The sequence below is a fragment of the Erigeron canadensis genome, chromosome 7, assembly GCF_010389155.1.
Source record: "Erigeron canadensis isolate Cc75 chromosome 7, C_canadensis_v1, whole genome shotgun sequence".
Lineage (NCBI taxonomy): Eukaryota > Viridiplantae > Streptophyta > Magnoliopsida > Asterales > Asteraceae > Erigeron > Erigeron canadensis.
The window spans coordinates 22,511,732-22,533,341 of NC_057767.1; the positions used below are offsets into that span (position 1 = coordinate 22,511,732).

At 34.4% G+C, this 21,610-nt stretch overlaps 1 non-coding gene and 1 pseudogene across 1 annotated transcript; both read left to right on the forward strand.

Annotated features, from left to right (window-relative positions):
• The first annotated feature begins 8,515 nt into the window (after window positions 1–8,515).
• On the forward strand, window positions 8,516–19,626 carry LOC122608255 (annotated as a pseudogene).
• On the forward strand, window positions 11,177–11,261 carry LOC122609594. Its single transcript, XR_006325345.1, has one exon. It is a non-coding gene; the product is annotated as a small nucleolar RNA J33 (small nucleolar RNA).
• Window positions 19,627–21,610: the final 1,984 nt, after the last annotated feature.

Sequence of the window (21,610 nt, forward strand, 5' to 3'; positions counted from 1 at the left end):
TAAGTAATACATACAAGTAAAAAGGTTCATGTAAATACTAAAATGTTGTACTTAATATATTACACAAATATATTATATGGGTTTTGCTAAACGCAATCCTTAGGGTTGTAGTTAAGGTGCATTAAATAGTTGTACACTTACCATAAAATTCATGGGGTGAGCTTTTGATATGGAAAGGTACAAATTTTTTATGCACGTTAAATGCAGCCCTTAGGGCTGCGTTTAACATTTCCCATATTGTATAAGTAACCAAAATGTTGAAACTTCATCAATAGAATCTAGACCTGATTTAGTGACAGATTTTATAAGTTGACAAAATATGCACTTGTCAAATTAGACCTTAGCAAGTGGTCTTCACATATTCTGAAGTGAATCTTTGTATATAAAAGTGAAGTCAAACATTAGAGAAAGGAGTTCGTGTGACGGTTTCATGCATATTAATATTCTTGTAAATTTGGCTTTTTCAAATATTGTTTTTAAGAACTCTCTGCTAGTAATTCTTGGTGTTTGATAAATTTGGTATATATCAAAACATATTTAGTATTCAGTTAGGAGTAATTTAATATTAGAGTTAGTTTTTTAATCCTTTTATTCCGCAAATAATTAGTCAAATACTCATATTATTATCGTGAACATAAAATGCATAACTTTAGTACACATTTAAAGTTGTATTGAGATTCACACATTTTTATTTAGATAGTTAATAGTCAAACGATGTTTTTCTAAAGAACAACTTGTAATCCATTGAACTTGAACTCTTGTACTCAAATCACTATCTCATCCTAATGTACTAGCATTTAATTGAACATCAATGACTTTAACTTAGGGGCTACCCAGTATTAGGACTCATGTCACATCCCGACTAAGACGGTGTAACATCCGTCATTTTGACCGGTCAACGTAACGAGACTATTAGTTTTGAAACGAGTCAAATTGAAAAAGTAAACTTTTGCAATGAAAATATGGTCATATATGAATAGTCGTTAGGAAGGTAATTTAGAAATATATAAAGTTGCGTTAACAAAATATTTGAACGAGATTCGAGTTAAAATTCTTAACTAAACAAATCAATTGTCGGGAGAAAATGGGACTAGTCGCAAGAGTGCTTGAGGGGAACAAAACCCTCCCTCCCTTCACTCTCTCTTCATTTCTCACTCTCCATTCTCTCTCTTTCTTTCTCTTCTCCTCCTCTCTAGGAAATGGAAGATCAAAATCATTCCCTTCCTCCTACTCTCAAAAATCAGTCCAACATCTATATTAAGGAAAGAAGATCAATGTAAGATCGTTTAATAATAATAATAATCTTCATAGAGTCCAAGAACAAGTGTTGATCCTTCCTTATTCTTCAATTTTCGGATTTTAAACTCAAGGTAACTTTTGGAATACAAATCTACTTCCTACATGCTTATTTGATGTTGTAGTAAGTCTTGGATAACTAGATTTCATAGCAATTGGTCAAATCTTTGCGATTTTGGTAAACTAACTCGATCTAGGGTTTCAAAGAGGGGTTTTTGATTTAGGAAGTGGGTTTGTGAAAAGAGTTGATTTTTACACTTGTTTATACTTGTATCAAGTTATGTTAAAGTTTGAAGCTTATTTTTACGTTTGGATCATCAATTTGTGTCGAAAATGGGTTTTTCTCCCGTAACGCGCAAAGTTGCGCCGCAACTTTCCAATAGTTCGCCGCAACTTTGCCCAGATCTTCAAATCTTCATCAGTGCCCAGATGGAGTTGCACGACAACTTTGAAGGGTTCGCCGCAACTTTTGGGTGTCCATTTTGCCGCAACTTTGACATGGTTCGCCGCAACTTTTCACACTTCAGCAAAACTTGATCTTTGAAAAGGTCGTAACTTTTAAACCGTAAGTCCGTTTATAACGTATGAGCTATCCTCGCAATCGTAAATCAGTCTACTTTCTCACGATAACATTCTTTTGAGATGAATTAAAATTTGGGTTATCCAAAAGTGGGTCCGAATTGAATTGGTCAAAGTTCGGTTTAGCCGTTACGTAACAAAATGAAATGATTTCACTTTGAATGTATCAAAACCTTATAAAATGGACATAATAAAGAATTTATAGTAATATTTGGTCATATATTTATAGGACCTTACCCTTTTAGATGCTTTAGGATTAATATGATGCGTGTATGACTAGGTTTCGGCTATCGTGGACGTCGTAACTACTTTCTTTCATCTTGGGATTGTATTGCGGGCGTCAGATGAGTTTCGTAGACCCTACTACATGTTGTATGCTTTGGGGTGAAAAGATACTTGCTATGTGTTTATGTGTTATGTCGTATATTTAGCTTATGTTAATTCTACATGCATATGTGTTTGTGTAACAACATGTCATAGGTAGGCATGTAACGTGATTGATAACGATGTGGATATAGTTGAACATATTAGATCGTTGTAGCCTATACTAGGATGATCTCCTGGTGTGGTATATGATATTGATGTGTTATATGATTATATATTGATAGGTTTTGGTATGCTTGATGGGTGTTGGTTGGGTGGAGGGTTAGCCGTCGGTACACCCTGTATACATACCCTGCCAATACTTTGAGAGAATATTAGAACCTAGGTCCATTCGGTGATTTAGTTAAATTGGAAAGTGTACTTCTTGTTAAACGTGAATATGTTCGTATCAAGGTTATGTGATCTTTTGATGATCCAAATTAAGGTTTCAAGGTTTTGTGATCGTTTAACGATCCAATATATGTGATCATTTAATGATCCAAATCAAGGTTTCAAGGTTTTGTGATCATATATCGATCCAAATTATGTGATCATTTAATGATCCAAATCAAGGTTTCAAGGTTATATGTTCATTATGATCGTTATGTACGTTTTATGATCGTTATGTTCATTACATGTTCGTTATAACCAAATGAAGGTTATATGTTCCTTGTGATCGTTATGTTTCATTATGTGTGTTATATGTTCGTTATGATCGTTATGTACGTCTTTATGTTCGTTATATGTTCGTGATAACCAAATGAAGGTTATATGTTCGTTGTGATCGTTATGTTTTGTTATGCTCGTTATATATGATCGTTTGGTTATTTAACCAAGGTTACAAGTTCGATATATGGTTGTTTGGTTATTAAACCAAGGTTACAAGTTCGTTACATGATCGTTATGACCTAATAAGGTTATATGTTTATTATATGATCGTGTATTGATCGAATCAAGATTATATGATCGTTTTATGATCAACTCAAGGAATCAAGGTTGCATGATCGTTTTATGTTCGTATTGAGGTTATATAATCATTTATGTTCGTTGTTGTAAATCGTTGATCGTATGAATATGTTATGTGATCCTACGAAGTCACCAACCTAGTGTTGAAGTTTTTGAGTATTTTTTCATATAAGAGAAATCTCTTGCAAGCTAGGAGTCGATGCCTATAGATGGACCTAAGGATCGTTAGATTGCATTCTAGATCTTTAGACTCGGGCATGATGCCTCAGTTCGTTTCCCTTTTATGGGGATTGTATGTTGTACTTTGATTCATGTTTGACAGTTTGTTATGTTAAATGAACATCATATATTTTCTCTGAGTAATATCTATTTGCAAGCTTGTTTCAGTTGCATCTCATGTTTCCGCCATTGGTGCGGTGTTACAGACGGAAACTCGGGATGCGACGCATAATAACGCGTCATGGATGTTACGTAGAGTAACTACATGAATACTTAAATAAACACACATTTCATTAGATTCAAGCACAAATATTCAACATAAAATCAATATCCAAAAACAACATATATAAACTCCCACGCATGGGAAGAATCAGTTAGGCATAATGTCATAGTCTAAACATAAAGCACCAATAATAATCACATAAGATATGCAGCTCCAAATCCTAGGTTGAATCTGCTAAAGGCCACCATGTTATCCTCCTTAGCCACTTCTAACATTCTCAACTTGCATACCTGAAAGGATACTCAAAAGCGTCAACACAATGGTTGGTGAGTTTGTAAGTTCTGTAAACAAGTATCAAGTTATCAGGTTTTATGCCAGGTCGAATATCATCAAGATCCACACAGCAATATGGCTATAAATTTACTTATGATGGCAATAATCAAGTATCTCTATGCCACCAGAACTTACCGTATATCAGGCCTGAGGTGCAAGTATCAAGTATGAAGTATCTGGTGCCTCCAACTCCACCATAAGTATAAAGTATCAAGTATTAAGTATATCTATGCCACTAGCACTTACGGTATATCGGGCCTAAGGTGCAAGTATCAAATATCAAGTATCTGGTGCCTCTAACTCCACCATAAGTATCAAGTATCAAGTATCATAATGCACGTCATACAGTACAGTTAAATAACCGTAAATAATGATAAACACAAAGGCATATGTATCCCAAAATAGGTTGTCAAATACGTATCCAAAATAAGTTACCAAATATGAATCCAATATAATCATCATGAGTGTATCCAAAATAAGTTACCCAAAATCATCATAACATAGTTTCCAATAAACACGATTTATCAGAAAAACAGTTTGTATCCTTTCAGCCCCATGAAAATATCTGAAAAGGGAACTACGAAACTCACTTGATGCTCGTCTGATACCTAAACAGGTAATAAAGGCGAGTAGAGTATCCACAAGTATCAACGAGTCTCCAAGTTTACAAGGTTTGTTTAATGCTGACCAGCTTTGGGAGTTTGACCATTTTGAGAGTTTTGACCATTTGAGAGTTTTGGTCATTTGAGAGTTTTTGATGATTTAAGTGATCTGGTCATTTGAGAGTTTCTGACGATTTAAGTAATTTGGTCATTTGAGAGCTTCAGACGATTTTAGTGATCTGGTTATTTGAGAGTTTCTGACGATTTGAGTGTTTTCCAGATTCGTGTGTTCTTCCCTAAGAACTCTCAAAACGTTTTCCTTTAAAATCGTGGTTAGATTCAGAAAACTGGTTGTACTTTTACGTTCCTTATCACTATTGAAAAACATTATTAAGCATTGGACTCTAAAACGTACTATAAGTACGTGACCCATTTGGTAAAAAAGTTTGAGAAAAATTACTAAATCATAAAAAAGATGGGGACTTTGTTTACAAAAACACAAACAACTTTAGATCTAGATACAATAGATGTATTTACAACTTTTGGTAATAAAAAGTTAGAAACTTGACGATAGAAACTTAGTAGATCTAGTTAAAATCAGAAATTTAATAAGAAAAGAAAATACAAAATTTTTGTACTTTGACTTTAAGAATATGAGATGGATGATGAATATAATTGTGTTTTGATGCTAGATTTATAGAATACAAGAGAAAAAGGTGATTTTTAGGCAAGATTATATTTGTGTGTTCTTGTGAGATCTGAGAGATTTTTAGAGGATATTTTGTGACGTGAGTGTTGTGTGTTTTTGGGTTTTTCTCTTGTTTAAATGTTCTCATGGGTTTATATAGAGGAGGGGGAAAGGCATCGGAATATTGCGTGTTCCTTATGAGTGTTTTCAAGTTCTAATGATTTCGTTATTACTACTATTATTATTTTTATCCTTGAATATTTTATTAGTTGACTATTTTCAAAATCATTATTTTTTCGTAATTCGTTTGCCAAACTTCCGACACCATATTTTTGCTCTAAATGAAGTAACACAACGATTACGATTATTGATTCACGCTAAGAAAGTTAGTCGCATTGCATCCAAACTACAAAATGTTAACATTTATAAATCGCAGGTGTTACAACTCATCATCAGAAGAACTAGTCTTAGTCACTGCCACATTAGCAAAACATACTCCAAAGACTAATCCCTCAAAAACATCCCCAATGCAAAGGACTAGTTTTACACCCACCTTTTATACCATTAATTCTTTAAACACTACACACACCCTTAATAATCAACTCGTCCCTGGAAGGACTCATCCTCCAAAAACGAATCAAAGGACGAATCATACCCAATGGTATAGACTCGTCCCTAGTAGGAAAAAAGCAATAGACGAGTGAAAGGACGAATAGCATTAGCTACCTTCTTACCGTCTCAGTTCATGTAGTACACACAAGTAACAAGGTTCATTGTGAATACTAAAATGTTATATATATATATATATATATATATATTATAGACATATATAAGTACTCAAAATGGTCAAATAAAATCATCTGAAATTTAGTTGACATTTAGTAACGGATGTCACAATTCGTCAGAACATGCATTTATCAAATCGGACTTTGCCAAGTGAAGGTCATTGTAACTTTGTCAAATCGGAAGTGTGAAGGAACCTTTCTCCAATATTTGAAGGGAAAGTCAAATATTGGGTTTCAAATATTGGAGAAGGAGTTCGTCCAATAGTTCCATGCATATTAATATTTTTGTAACTTTGTCTTTTCTAGATTTTGTTTTTAGAACTCTATTTGTCAGTAGTTCTCGATGTTTGATAAATTAAGTACATATCAAACATATTTTATATTCAGTGAAAAGTAATTTAATATTAGAGTTATTCTTTTGATTCTTTTATTCCGCATTACTTTTTTTAAATTTTTTAATCTATGTTATATTATAAAGCAATTTACATTTTGTTAAATTTTAAGTTTTAAAAATTCATCAAAACCGCATTACAATAATAACCTACATTTCTCACTACCGCCGCTGCCACCACCATCGGTCACCCACCGTCACCTCCGCCACCGCCATCGCCGCCGCAATTACATCGTCACCACCACTGCTATTACCGCCTCACGCACTACCCATCACCGTCACCACTATCACCACCGTCACCACTGCTTCTATCATTACACTGCTGAATCGCACGTATAAGTACCTTTTCAGTTATTCATTAATTAAGAATTTCATTGAAAATTAACTTTCAAAAATAATTTGTGTCTTTAAAATTTATTATGTTGTTGATTAAATGTTTAATTATCTACTAAATGATCTGAACCAAGAGAAGATCCTAAAGACAATGTACCGACCCATAATCTGTAAGGAACTAAAACATAAGCCAAACCTGCTTTAACAAGACGCCCTTATAGGTCCTCAAATGATCAATGCACAACCAGAACAACAATTAGATCCATAATAACGAATTTCGAATCCACGTGTCCCATCGTAACCGATCGTTTTTACAATTAAGAAGTATTCACGATATAGTCCAAAATTTTTTTCTTTGTTGCTATGCTATAAGAAAAAAGTATTAACGCTAGTTCGAATCCAAAAAACCTACCTCATCTCCTTGTAGGGTTTAATCATTATAGTATCAACTTACACGAAATCAAAAGATTTTTTAAAATTGATTAGTAGACAAGTTTAAGATTTATGAACATTAATGGGAGTTATATATATTAACAAGTAATAAATAACTACTTCACATCATAATTATTTGGAGATAACCATAATTATTTTATTTTCACTTATGGCGGGTTTAGATAGTAGTTTCATTTTATTAGATATCTAATTGATAAGAATTTAAATTGAGATTAAACTCGTAAAACAAAAAATATATATATGAAAAAGAAAAATTTATCCATTGATAGTTAAGAAATTCTTGAGGACAACTTCGAATTGAGTTTTTCATTTTTTATAGCAACATCTTCGTGTATCCGACACACATCCAATTTTGGACGTTATAACTAGTGCAGAATCTACATGTTGGCCTCGGATCGCGTATCCTAATCGGGCAATGAAGTTAAGCCTTATTCAAGATATAACAGAAACTAATCGGGCAAAAAAGAAGGCGATCGAGCTATTTGATAAAAAAAATCGACATGTTCTATGGGTTGGAACAAAAAAAATGAAGATGAAACGACTCAAAAAGATGGAGATCGAACAAAACAAGGTCATGTTAGAAGAAAAAAAAAATTACTTTTCAAAGACACGAGCTTTATGGATCCATCCCAACGAGCTATACATGAAGAAACTTGTAATGAGATTAGAAAGAAATACAACATGACTCGAGGCAATTAGATTTTAGTCTAATAATGTTATTGTATTAATTACTTATCTGGTGCTCTTAATTAATTAGAATTATATCTAGTATCTTTTTATGTTCACTTGTTATATTAAGTAAGTATTTAGATATTACACCTTAATTTACACGACATTAATCGAAGAATATTAACATTCAATTTCAATGCAGAATCTTATCGTTAAAAAAAGAAGAGGTATTTTAAAAGAACTTTTAAAACTAAAACAAACTATTTTGTCAATAATTTATAGAAAAATATTATTTTAGCAAATATTTTAAAAGAACACGGTAATCATTTTTATCAGATACACCATTTTGTACATTAACTCTAGCGGGGCCGGCTAAAAAATAATTTTATCAGATCTTGACATTTTGGTTTTCAACTAAACTTCATCTTCTCTGAAACCTGCAAACTCAAAGAATTTTACATATATATATATATATAAATATGTATATACATATAATACATATATAATATATTTATTTGTAACATTAAAACAAACTTATTATTAATCTATTTCCAACAAACAAGATGAAACCATCCGTTCAAATCCTTCTCATTATGGTACCTCTCAAAAGGACAACCTCCAGGTAAGCATGTTTTTCCATGAATATCCTACCATATCCTCGCTTATTCTTTTTCAACCGTAAATATTCCCTGGTACGTTCTAGAAAAATAAATACGTAATTATAACAATCGTATTGTCCGAAAGTCAATATATATATCCATATGACAATACGCCAGCGTTGGCCACCACCATCAGCACCGCCGCACATGCCAACAGACCACCATTCACCGGAGAAGTCAACTACTACCTACAACATGATTCCAATCAACCTCTCATCAGACCATCCGTCGCTTGGTTTTCCTCAAGTACTACCTACGTACATTGGTTTGTATCTACTTATTTGGGGCGAGTCTGCCAATTTATGTTTCATGCCTGAATGTATTTGTTACATCTTTCATCATATGGACATGGAAATGAACAGAATTAATATATGAAAAGTATGTTGATGAGAATACTGGTAGGCCTGTGTTGCCTTACACATCAGGTGAGATTAATGCCTTTTTAAACAAAATTGTTACTCCTATATATTGATGAGTTGAAATGGCGTATGGATATTGAGAGTAAGTTTTTTGTGACTACCACTTATAATGGGAAAAGAGTTGGTAAGACTGGTTTTGTTGAACAAAGATCCTTTTTTAACTTGTTTATTAGCTTTGATAAGTTATGGGTTATGCTGATTTTGTTTCTACAAGTTGCTATTATAATTGGTTATCCTTGGCAGGCGTTAGGGGATAAAAACATTCAAGTTCAGGTTTTGTCTGTTTTCATCACTTGGAGTGCATTACAATCTGTCAAGAGTGTTTTAGATGTTGTTATGCAGTATAAGTTGGTTTCTCGAGAGACGTTATGGCTCGGGGTTCGGATGGTGTTGAAGGTTGCAATTTCGGCTCTTTGGAACTTTGTCTTTGTTGTGTTTTATCTTAAGATTTGGAAGCAGATGATCGCTGGTGGTCTGTTGAAGCAAATCGAAAAGTTGTCACTTTTCTGGAGGTTGCTTTGCTGTTCATGATCACACTTTAGCACTCCCTCTTTTCGTTCTGCCATGGGTTCGCAACTTTCTTGAGAGCACCAACTGGAGGATCTTTTACCCAGTCACTTGGTGGTTTCAGGGTCCATGTTTTGTAGGTCGTGCCCTCAGAGAGGGTCTTGTGGATACCATAAAGTATTCGATCTTTTGGATTGTGGTTCTTGCCTCAAAGTTTTGTTTCAGTTACTTCATGCAGATCCAACCAATGATCCGACCCACTAAAGATCTATTAGACCTCCAGGATGTGACTTATGAATGGCATGAATTCTTTGGTAACAGCAACCGGTTTGCAGTTGGCCTTCTTTGGGCACCAGTCATCTTGATTGATCTAATGGATTTGCAGATTTGGTACTCGATTTACTCCTCGATTGTTGGTTGGGTAGTTGGGCTGTTTAGCCGTTTGGAGGAGATCCGCGACATGCAACAACTGAGGTTAAGGTTTCAGCATTTTGCTGGTGCACTGCAATTTAATCTCATGCCTGAAAAAGTCCAAGATTTGCATCAAAGAGGGACTTTCAAGAGTAAGTTCACAGATGCTGTCCATAGATTGAAACTGAAATGTGGGTTTGCCAGACCGTTCAAAAAAATCCAGTCGTCGAATCAAGTTGAGGCTTACAAGTTTTCATTGGTATGGAATGAAATTATTTTGACATTTAGAGAAGAAGATATTGTCAGTGATCGTGAGGTTGAGCTGCTTGAAATACCACCAAATACTTGGAATGTAAGAGTGGTTTGTTGGCCATGTTTATTACTGTGTAACGAGTTGCTTCTTGCACTTCGCCAGGCAAAAGAATTGTTTGATGCCCCCGACAGATATCTTTGGTACAAAATTGCTAAAAATGAGTATAGACGTTGTGCTGTTATAGAGGCTTATGATAGCGTTAGACACTTGCTGCTCACCATACTAAAAGACGACAAGCCTGAACACTCAATTGTCACAACTTTCTTTCAAGAAATCGATCATGCGATCAACGTTGAAATGTTCACTAAGAACTGTAACATGTATGCACTTCCTAAGATTCATACTAAGCTAATTGAACTTGTAGATCTTATAATTAAACCGGAGAAAGATTTAAACAGAATAGTAAATACCTTACAGGCGTTATATAACATTGCTACACGTGAACTTTTCCGGGATAAGAGGTCTATGAATGAACTAAGAGAAGATGGTTTGGCTCCTGACTGGCATAATATGCGTGGCCGGTTGCTTTTTGAAGATGCCGTTACGTTACATGATCCAGAAAACAATTTTTACAGACAAGCAAAGCGATTGCACACGATTCTTACATCTAAGGATTTAATGAACCATGTTCCTGAGAATCTAGAGGCTAGACGACGGATTGCTTTTTTTAGCAACTCATTGTTTATGAACATGCCACAAGCTCCACAAGTTGAAAAGATGGTGGATTTTTCCATCTTGACACCCTACTACAATGAAGAAGTGGTGTACAACAAAGAACAGCTTAAAAACGAGAATGAAGATGGTGTTTCCACTCTTTATTATCTGCAGACCATTTATGCTGATGAGTGGAAAAACTTTTTGGAGAGAATGAGACGTGAAGGAATGAAGACAGATGAGGAATTGTGGACGGTTAAGCTCCATGAGCTTCGGCTTTGGGCTTCATATAGAGGCCAAACACTTGCTCGTACTGTTAGGGGAATGACGTATTACTACAGAGCAATCAAGATGCTTGCTTTTCTTGATTCTGCTACTGAGGCCGACCTTCATGAAGGGTCATTCGAACTAATGTCTATGAATCTCCGAATAAGTAGAGCTGACAGTAGAATTAGTGCTATGTTTAAAGGCCATGAGAAGGGAAAGGCTTTGTTGAAGTACACCTATGTAGTTGCGTGCCAAATCTACGGGAATCAAAAGGCGAAAGAAGATCCCCATGCAGATGAGATTTTGTAGTTGATGAAAAACAATGAAGCTCTCCGGGTTGCCTATGTTGACGAGGTGCCAGTACGGGATTCCCATGAAATAGAATATTACTCGGTCCTTGTGAAATATGATCAAGATTTGGCGAAAGAAGTTGAGATTTAGCGTGTGAAGTTGCCGGGCCCATTTAAGCTTGGGGAAGGAAAGCCTGAGAACCAAAATCATGCAATGATCTTCACCCGAGGAGATGCCCTTCAGACTATTGACATGAATCAAGACAACTATTTTGAGGAGGCACTCAAAATGAGGAACTTACTGGAGGAATTCCACCATTATTATGGGATTCGTAAGCCGACAATTTTAGGTCACAGGGAATTCATCTTTACGGGCTCGGTTTCTACACTAGCTTCCTTCAAGTCCGTCCAAGAAACCAGCTTTGTGACTCTTAGTCAACGGGTTTTAGCCAACCCGCTAAAAATCCGTTTGCATTATGGTCATCCAGATGTTTTTGACCGCTTCTGGTTTTTAAGCCGTGGCGGGATTTCTAAAGGTTCGCGGCTAATCAATTTAAATGAAGACATTTTTGCTGGTTTTAATTGTATTCTAAAGGGAGGTAATGTGACTCACCATGAGTATATTCAAGTAGGGAAGGGAAGAGATGTGGGTTTGAATCAGATATCTATGTTTGAGGCCAAAGTAGCAAGCGGGTCTGGGGAACAAGTTTTAAGCAGAGATGTGTACCGTCTAGGTCATAGGCTGGATTTCTTCAGAATGCTTTCATTCTACTTTACTACAGTTGGCTTCTTTTTCAACACATTGATGATTTCACTGACGGTTTATGCTTTCTTGTGGGGCCGATAATATCTGGCATTGAGTGGGGTTGAGAGTTCGGTAGCAAACAACGCTAGCACGAACCGAGCACTTGGAACGATTTTAAGCCAGCAGTTCATTGTTCAACTTGGTATATATACTATATTACCAATGATAGTTGAAAAGTATCTTGACATTATGGATTTCTTAAGACTTTCTTCGATTTTCTACACCTTCTCTTTGGGTACTCGTGCTCATTACTTCGGCCGCACCATACTTCATGGCGGAGCCAGATACAGGGCAACTGGTCGAGGATTTGGAGTGCAACACAAGAAATTTGCGGATAATTACAGACTATATGCTCGTTCTCATTTTTTAAAGACAATCGAGCTCGGGCTGATACTCACATTATATGCTGGCTACAGCACGGTCTCTAAAGGGACATTCACTTATAAAGTATTGACCACCTCGAGCTGGTTCCTGGTGTTTTCATGGATCATGGCACCCTTTTTATTCAATCCTTCTGGTTTTGATTGTTTGAAAACTGTACACGATTTTGAAGATTTTATAAACTGGATATGGTTTCGAGGGGGTGTCTTTACTAAATCTGAAAAGAGTTGGGAAAAATGGTGGTACGAGGAACAAGATCATCTAAGAACCACGGGACTTTTTGGGAAGTTATTCGAGATCATTTTGGATTTAAGGTTTTTCTCTTTCCAATACGGGATTGTTTACCATTTGGGTATTGCTGCAGGTAGCAAGAGCATTGCAGTCTACTTGCTTTCCTGGATATATGTGATGGTGGCTCTTGGACTTTATCTTATTATGGCTTATGCCCGTGACAAATACGATGCTAAAGAACATAACTACTACCGCCTAGTCCAGTTTCTTGTGATTATTCTCGTCTCGCAAATAATCATTTCTCTGACCCAGTTCACAAATTTCAAGTTTCTTGATATCTTGACGAGTTTATTGGCATTCATTCCGGCTGGTTGGGGGTTTCTTTTGATTGCACAAGTGTTGCGTCCAATTCTGCAGAATACTTGGATCTGGGTGACGGTTGTTTCTGTGGCTCGTATGTATGACATCATGTTTGGATTGATTATTATGACTCCAGTGGTGGTTTTGTCATGGCTGCCTGGTTTCCAGTCTATCCAAACGAGAATGCTGTTCAATGACGCGTTTAGTAGGGGTTTGCAGATATTTTACGTACTTGGTGGCAAAAAATCTAAACGTTGAGTTGTGATTTGAGGTAAATCATCGTCATTCATTGACTAATCCTAGCTAAAAAAAAAATTAGCCTGGACAGATCGAGTTATTACAAAATAATTATAAAAGTCCACACCAAAAAATGTGAACTTTTAGCTCTACACACTTTTTAGTTTAGAAAAATTTCTACACTTTTATTTTTACGTATTTTTACACACAAAAACGTGTCATACTAACTTAGTGGTTTGGCCTAGTCAATCCATTAACAGTCCCGATTTGCTAATTTATTAAATCTACCTGTCTGGCCAATTGCATCTGCAATACCAAAATTGACGCATTCTTAAGCGCCAATGAGATGGAAATGCCACCTTTAATCATTTTCTAATTCCAACGTTTCTAAGTTAGACAGGTTGGATTATTATTATTATTATTATTATTATTATTATTATTATTATTATTATATTATATATACTAAAATTAAATTTTTTTAATCTTAATCTTAATTTTAATCTTTAATATATATACTAAAATATAACCGATCAAACCTCAATTAATTAATCACATTCATCGATTTTTTTAAATTATCAAATTAAACATGTGACTTAATTCAATATATTAAAATTAAATTTTGTTATTTAAAATTAAAATTAATGCCGATATAAAACTCTAGATTAATACAACTACCACTAATTAAATACTTATATTATTTATAATTCAAATATTCAAGATACAAATAAAAAGAAGCCATATCCTAAAAACTATTCATGTTGCACTAAAAGTCTAAAGAAAACTTTCTTTTCTAATAATCTACACATATTACATAACTAGTCTTAATACTCGTATGATGTACGGTAGCTATATAGATTGTATCATAAATATATTCAAATATGCCTCATACATGATTTGTGAGTATGAAAAAATTATGGTTAAAGTAAACCAATTATCAAAGTTAAGTTATAATAAACAGTATTGATAAACATAATATATATTTAGTTAGAGTTTTTGAATTTATCTTAAATTTTTAAAATAAAATCAAATCGGAAATTGTAAGCATAACATAAATATATAAGTAATAGAAGTTAAAAAATTGAGGAAAAAAAAGGCAACTTTATTAATGAAAAAACAATTAATCAAATAAGGTTATAATGTGTTAGAGTTTAATTATAAGTCTAATAAAGAATTTGAATCTATATACAATTAAAAAAAACTAATTTAATAAAATGGATAAATTAAAAAGACACGTGTTGATCAAAGATTGTGTTACGTGTCGTTTCAGGAACATCTCAATCATGTTTTATTTTATTGATAGATATTTCTTTTAGTATATTTTTTAAAACTATCCATGTCCAATTAAAGAACTTTTATATGGTAAACAAATTATTGATATTTGAAAAGTCCTTTATCTAAATGATTGTATATAACTAATTTATTATTTTTTAGAGGAAAAAAAGTTTAATTTATTGACTAATTACTCAATTTCATCAAATTAAGCTATCCTTAATCATTAATTAAATTTTATTTTACTCAATTGACCTAATAATTTTATTAAAATAAAATACATAATATATAAAATTCATATCCCAAATATTCAACTAATTAAATAATTAATAAATATTTGTTTAATAAATAAAAAACCAAATCTTGCCTACAATTACTCTTCATCTAACTGTAAATGTAACTTTTTCAATCTATTTTTAATTATAAGTTATCAAATTATCAATGATTGTATGTATAAAAAGTTATATTTATATCTGATTTTGTTAAATATTTTCGTCAATGTTTCAGTACATTCTGTTACTTTGATTTTCATTACATTTTATATTTGAGTTTACCGGTTTGTTATTTCATAATTTTAATTACATCATATTTGAATTCAATGGTTTGTTCTTTCATAGCTTTTATTTTTATTATTTAACTTTATCCTTAATATTTTTTAAACAATATTTGACACGGGTCTAAATCTAGTTATTATTATTATTATTATTATTATTATTATTATTATTATTATTATTATTATTATTATGAGATGGGTACCCGGTTAATGCAGCGGCGGTGGCGGCAATGGGTGGTGGTGGTAACGATGTGGTTATTAATCTAAAAGTAATTGATGTAAATGATAGTATAGTTATTTAATGGTTAAGGGATGTATCTTTTGTAAATAATTTTATTAAGACTATTATATAGATATTAGTTGAAAATATGTATATTAATGAATAAGGGTAGATTTAGTATGTGAATTAAGAATGTGTTCAAAATTAAGGGTATTTTGAGTATTTTAAAAGTAAAAAGTTGAAAAGAAGAAAAGGTAGTTTGTTTTATAATAGAGAATAGATTATTATTATTATTATTTTATTTTTTTATAATCATCACTTTCATTAGGAATTAATAGGATTTATAAGAAATTAGTGGGAACCCGAGAGTAATCTGGACCCCCACTCCTCTAGCTATAGCAAAACTAATCCTATTAAATATATGAGCAGCAGCACGTGCTTTAATGTCTTGAGCGAAGGAGAACTTTCGTATACGCTTGAGCAGTATTATTATTATTATTATTATTATTATTATTATTATTATTATTATTATTATTTATTATTAATAATAATGTCATTCAATATATTAAAAAGAAGTTTTTACATAAAGTTGGATGGGAGTCTAAACAAAAGTTATGCTCCCACCCCGTTCTGGATGCAAAAATATAATCTATGAAAGATAAATCTACCACTCCTAACATTATTAGAATGACTACTAAAAATAGACTTAATACGTGAGAGTGAGCCCAAAGCATCTTTGTGGAATTCCCCGAACGTAGAGAAAGCAAATGGTATGAACTTGTACCTGTTGTCGTGACATTTAAATGCATACTTCCTCTTTTTCTTCTCCACTGCATTGTGCACGGCTACCCCAGGTGCTAAGGAAGTCACCCCCATACCAGCAAAAGGAGAAATGCATGTCACATCCAAACATGCATCTTTACCTTGGACCCAATTAAAAAGTAAAAGGTCAGCGAGGTGTAGATCTTTGCCATTAGTCGAGAGAAACCCCATTAGAGCTTCCTTGCGCACCATAATACCCACCTTAGAGCACATGTCAACAAAAATATCATGCACCAACTTATGTCTAAACTTTGCACCTACTTCACTGGCCAGTGGACCGCATGATCACCCTAATGGTCCATCCGATGTACATTGCAACTTGGGCAAATACTACCTTCAGAGAACATCGGTGTTGAAAGCCTATATTTCAAAACACAACGAAACTGACTATGGTTCAACCTGTGCCCCAAGCTGACAACAGGTATGGTGAATAAAAAATCATGAGCGTGTGGGGGTGCGAATGTTGCTAATAATAGCTACCTGGCAAGGACTTAGAGAGTACTTAGAAGCTAGCTTTTTGTCAATGACACAAAAATAACACTTTGCCAAGGTCTTCATCATTTGGGGGGGCATAAGTGCTTTTGGTGATAGAGATCACGTCACCATTGCATCTAAAGTTGAAAACATCAAGAGCATATTGAAAAAAAGAACTAAGTGAGTCAATACCAGTCTTCACCAATATCTTATCTTGCAGAGCAATTGTTTGCAAAAAAGAGGCGAGGGAAGCATAATTAATAATGTCCTCGGCTGAAAGGATGCCGAGACCATCCAATTTTATAAGGAGAGTGACTAGACGACACTGCCAATCACCAAACCCCAACCCTGAAGCAGTAACCACCTTTTCCAATGAGGCACGTAACGCCTTATCGAAATGAAATTTGGCCTCTAATAAATATAAGGGAGAACATGTCCTCAAAGAGTAAGATAGTTTCGCAACCCCAACACAATTGCGTAAAAGAAATAGCTCACATTGGGGATCATGAAGTTTGTGAGTAGCCTCCATTAAACAGATGGTTTGGAGATCCTTTTTAATGCTAAATCCTGACAAAAACTGTAACATCGCAAACTTTTCAAGTTTGATTATTTGACTATTCCGTTAGTTAACGTTAGGTTCGTTAAGTTTATGTGCCCTAAATGGGATTATGTGATTAAATGCTTATGTGTTTAATATGAAATGATTAAATTATGTTAAATGAACTTAATAAAAGTAAAATTAAGTAAGATAAGAGCTTGTTAAGTCAATAAGTCTCCCGGTAGGTGAATTAAGCTAAGAAAAGTTATGTTTAGAAGTTAAAGGGTCCTAAGTGTAAGATTTGGTGTTGATGTCCAAGGGTTAAGTGGCAATTATGCATCCCTAATCATCACAAGTCTGATCATACGTGTGTGTGAGAGCGCCCTAGCCAATCTCCCTCCCTCTCCAAGTAAAGTTCCCTCAAGTTTTAATTGTTTCATGAAATTTCGTGTAAGTTTTGATTAGATTATGATTCCCCTACATCAAGTGCAGGTAATATAAGTTATATTGCTCTTAAATCTTATCACATGAGTCTAAGAAGTAAGTTCAAGGCCCTGGGGTTTGGGTTTTATATTTTCGGGTGATCAAACGATTCTATTATGTTAGCAAATGATTAAAGGATCAATTGATTGATTAAAGTCATCAAAAGTGTAATTAAAAAGGTCAATTTTATGTATCCAAGTAAAGTTAAAGTCGTTTATGGTTCGAATGGGTTTTGTTCAAGAAGAAAAATAATAGTTTTTACTCGTAACTGCTGTAGGTGCGGCGCACCTCTTAAAGGGTGCAGCGCACTTAGTGAGTCCGATAGGGAGTGAGACCTAAGAGTGCGACACACCTAGGATTTGGCCATGGGGTGCGACGCACCATCCCTAATGTGTGGCACCCACTATGTTCCCAAGAGGTGGTGCAACGAGGAGTGCGATATGGAGTGCAACACACCCTTAGCTTCCTCATACCATTCTTTCAATTGGTGTGGCGCATCATGGATAGAGGTGTGGCACACCTAGCCTATTTAAGCTGAAAATTCTTGTTAGGTTTCCTATGCTTAGCTTTCCTATGTTTTGTTTATAGGTTCCCGGGAATACTTAGCAAGCACTATAAGACATACGTAACTTATTATTAAGTTGTATAGAGGTAAGATATCATCTTTTGTCACCTTATGGTACAACAAAACACGTTTTTATAAGTTAAACTTCCCAAATGATTATGTATGCATGTTATTATGATTATGGGTGATTGTGGGAGGTTAATAAGGGATACGATGCTTACCGTTAACGATGTATGACATGCTTATGCAGGTTGCAAAGGTATGAGGTAAGTGTATATGTTATGAAATGATGAAATGTTTATGTTATGTGATTATGAAAATATGAAATGATGATGCTATATGTTTGTATGCATGGCTTGAACACTTAGTCGATCACTATACATATGATTAGGATTGCCATGTCACGTGCACGTTTAAGGTCCCTAAAGTAAAAGATGATGTATGTGATTAGTTTAGGTGAAAGTGTAGCGTAAGCTAACATAATTAAGAAGTCTCGACAATATGTAAAGTCTTGTGTTAAGCTTAACTCGTGCTAGTTCCAAAGAGCTAGTGTGTACGTGCTCACGTGGTTTGGGAATCAAGATACCTCCCGTGGCATAGTTATGTTTGAATATTCCGGGTGGAGTAACTAACCACCAATGCGTAAAGGCATAAACAGTTTATTTAGTTGGATAGACATTGTCTTTCTTTAACGAAGCCGATGGACCACCTTATGGTTTACCCATCATGTCGGGTGTGAGGACTCCATATAGGGTCTATAACCGCCTGCACACAAACCCTCAACCCTATGTAGGTGGCATAAGTCACTTAGACTACGTCTAGACAAAGAAACAAAGTAAAGAAAGAATGATAAGAAAGAAAAGTTAGGCACATTAGGAATATGATGATCCTATTGTGTTATGCTTATCTTGTGATATGATATGTATGTGATATTAACAATTATGACACGTTTTGTTAATATATTATGAAATGCAAATGTTTTCAAATTCATGTTATCCTACTTAGCTAATTTATTAGCTAACACTTGTTCTTTTGAATATGTTGTGCCTTCAGGATAAGCAAGCTTGAGCTAGGAAAGGATAAGCTCGGTGAGGGGTAGAAGTAATAAAGAAGATTAACATAGTTTGTTGAATGCTTAGACATCACTTAGCCTTATGTTTTGGCTACTTTATTTATGGTTCTAGACTTTGTAATAATGTGGGCATTTATGTTGGTGCCAAGACTTGGATTTCAATTATATTGTTCTAATGAGGCACTTGGTAACACCATCTATGAAAGGTACCATCCGTTACGGATGGGGCAGTTTTTATGTGATCCTTTCCGCTACGTTTTAAATGCCATTTGGCAAAGTTTTGAAAATCCAGGTTTTAAAATGACGGGTGTTACAAAAACCTTCATCCAAACCAACTGAACCACCAAGTAGCTTGACACCTTTTAGCGGGCATGATATATTTATAGGAAAAACCCCATCTGTTCTACTTATGGGATCCTCCATGGGTGTGACACCCGTCATTTGGGCCGGTCAACTTTACGATACTAGTAAATGGAAATGAGTCAAACTTGGACTTAATGAAAATATGGTCATATGAATAGTCATGAGAAAGGTAATTTAAAAATATATATAGCCGTGTTAACGAAATATTTGAACGAGTCTCGAGTTAAAAGTTTTAACTAAACGAATCATCGCTCAAGAGAAATCAGAAGCTCATGCGAGAGTGTAGTAGGGGAACAAAACCCACCCTTCCCTCATTTCCTCCTTTCATTTCTTATATTCTCTCTCTCTCTGATCTCTAACTTTCTCTCTTTCTCTCCTTCATCTCTCAAAGCAAGAACAACACCCATTTTCTTCATATTTTCTTCAAGAATTTCTGATTTAAGGGTTGTGATAGAATCAAAACTATTAATTTATCATTGCTTAATAGTAATCTCATTCAAAACTACAAGATCTTTAGGTTTAATCAAGTATTCATTCTCCTTGAAGCTCCAAAATTCGGATTTTTAATACAAGGTAATAATTGGTATGTAAATTTACTTCTTACATGCTTAGATTATGTTATTATAGTTGTGGGTTACAAGATTTCTTCAAGACTTAGTCAAATCTTGGGTATTTGTTGAATTCCATTAAAATCTAGGGGTTTTAAAAAGGGGGTTTTAATTTAAGAAGTGGGTTTGTAAATTGAGTCAAGTTTTACACTTGTTTATACTTATAGCAAGTTGTGATAAAGAATGGAGCTTTAATTTGGTGACTAGCTTGGGAAAATCCTTGAGTTTGGTCAAAAACTAGACTTTGAAAGAGATAACTTTTGAAGTGGGAAGTGGGTTTTTGAAAGAACTTGATATTTATGCTTACAAGGTTTCAGCTAGCCGAAAGTTGTGCAGGCATGTTTTGAAAACGCCGTAACTCCTTCTTTAAAGATCTTCAAGAGTTAAACCTTACATTTCTTAAAAGGTCTTTAAGTCCCCTACATTTGTTAAGAATTAAGTTTTGTCTAAATTGGTCGTCTTATATGTCAAAAGTAGTCTACAAAATGGAAGGTAGTCAAGAAAAACTGAAAGTAGTCTACAAAGAAACTAGTAGCCTACAAAATTTGAAATAGTCTACAAAGGAGTCAGATAGTATACAAATGAGTCAAGTAGTCTGCGAATAAGTCAAGTAGTCTACAAAAGATGTCGTTTGAGCTTGTTGACCTCCCATAGTCCTTGCGTTGAGCCATACCTTCTTGTACATATTCTTTCAGGTACATTGGTGTCTTGTACAAGTCTCTATAGTTGTTCAAGGGTTGGAGGTCATTACTAGGGTTCCAAGTGTTGATGTTGGCTTGTATTGTGGTATATGTTGATAGGTTGTGGACATGTGATGATCATTGGACCTACATAGCTTGATATTAACTTGTTATTGCTCGACAAAGATGAGTTTCGAAGCCCCTACTATATGTTGTATGCTTTGGGGGTAGAAAGATACTCGTATGTCGTAGATTTAGAATATGTTAATTTTACATGCATATGTTTTTGTGTTAGAATATGTCATAGGTAGACATGTAACGTAGATGTAACTGAAAGTATAAGATTGTTGTAGCTTATACTAGAATGATCGTCTGATGTCAAATATGATATATGATGTGTGTATATGATTAGAGATAGGTAGGTTTTCGGTATGCTTAATGGGTGTTGGTCGGGTAGAGGGAAAACCGATGGCATCACCTGTATACAAACCCTGCCAATACCTAAAGGGCATATCGGAAACCTCTGTCC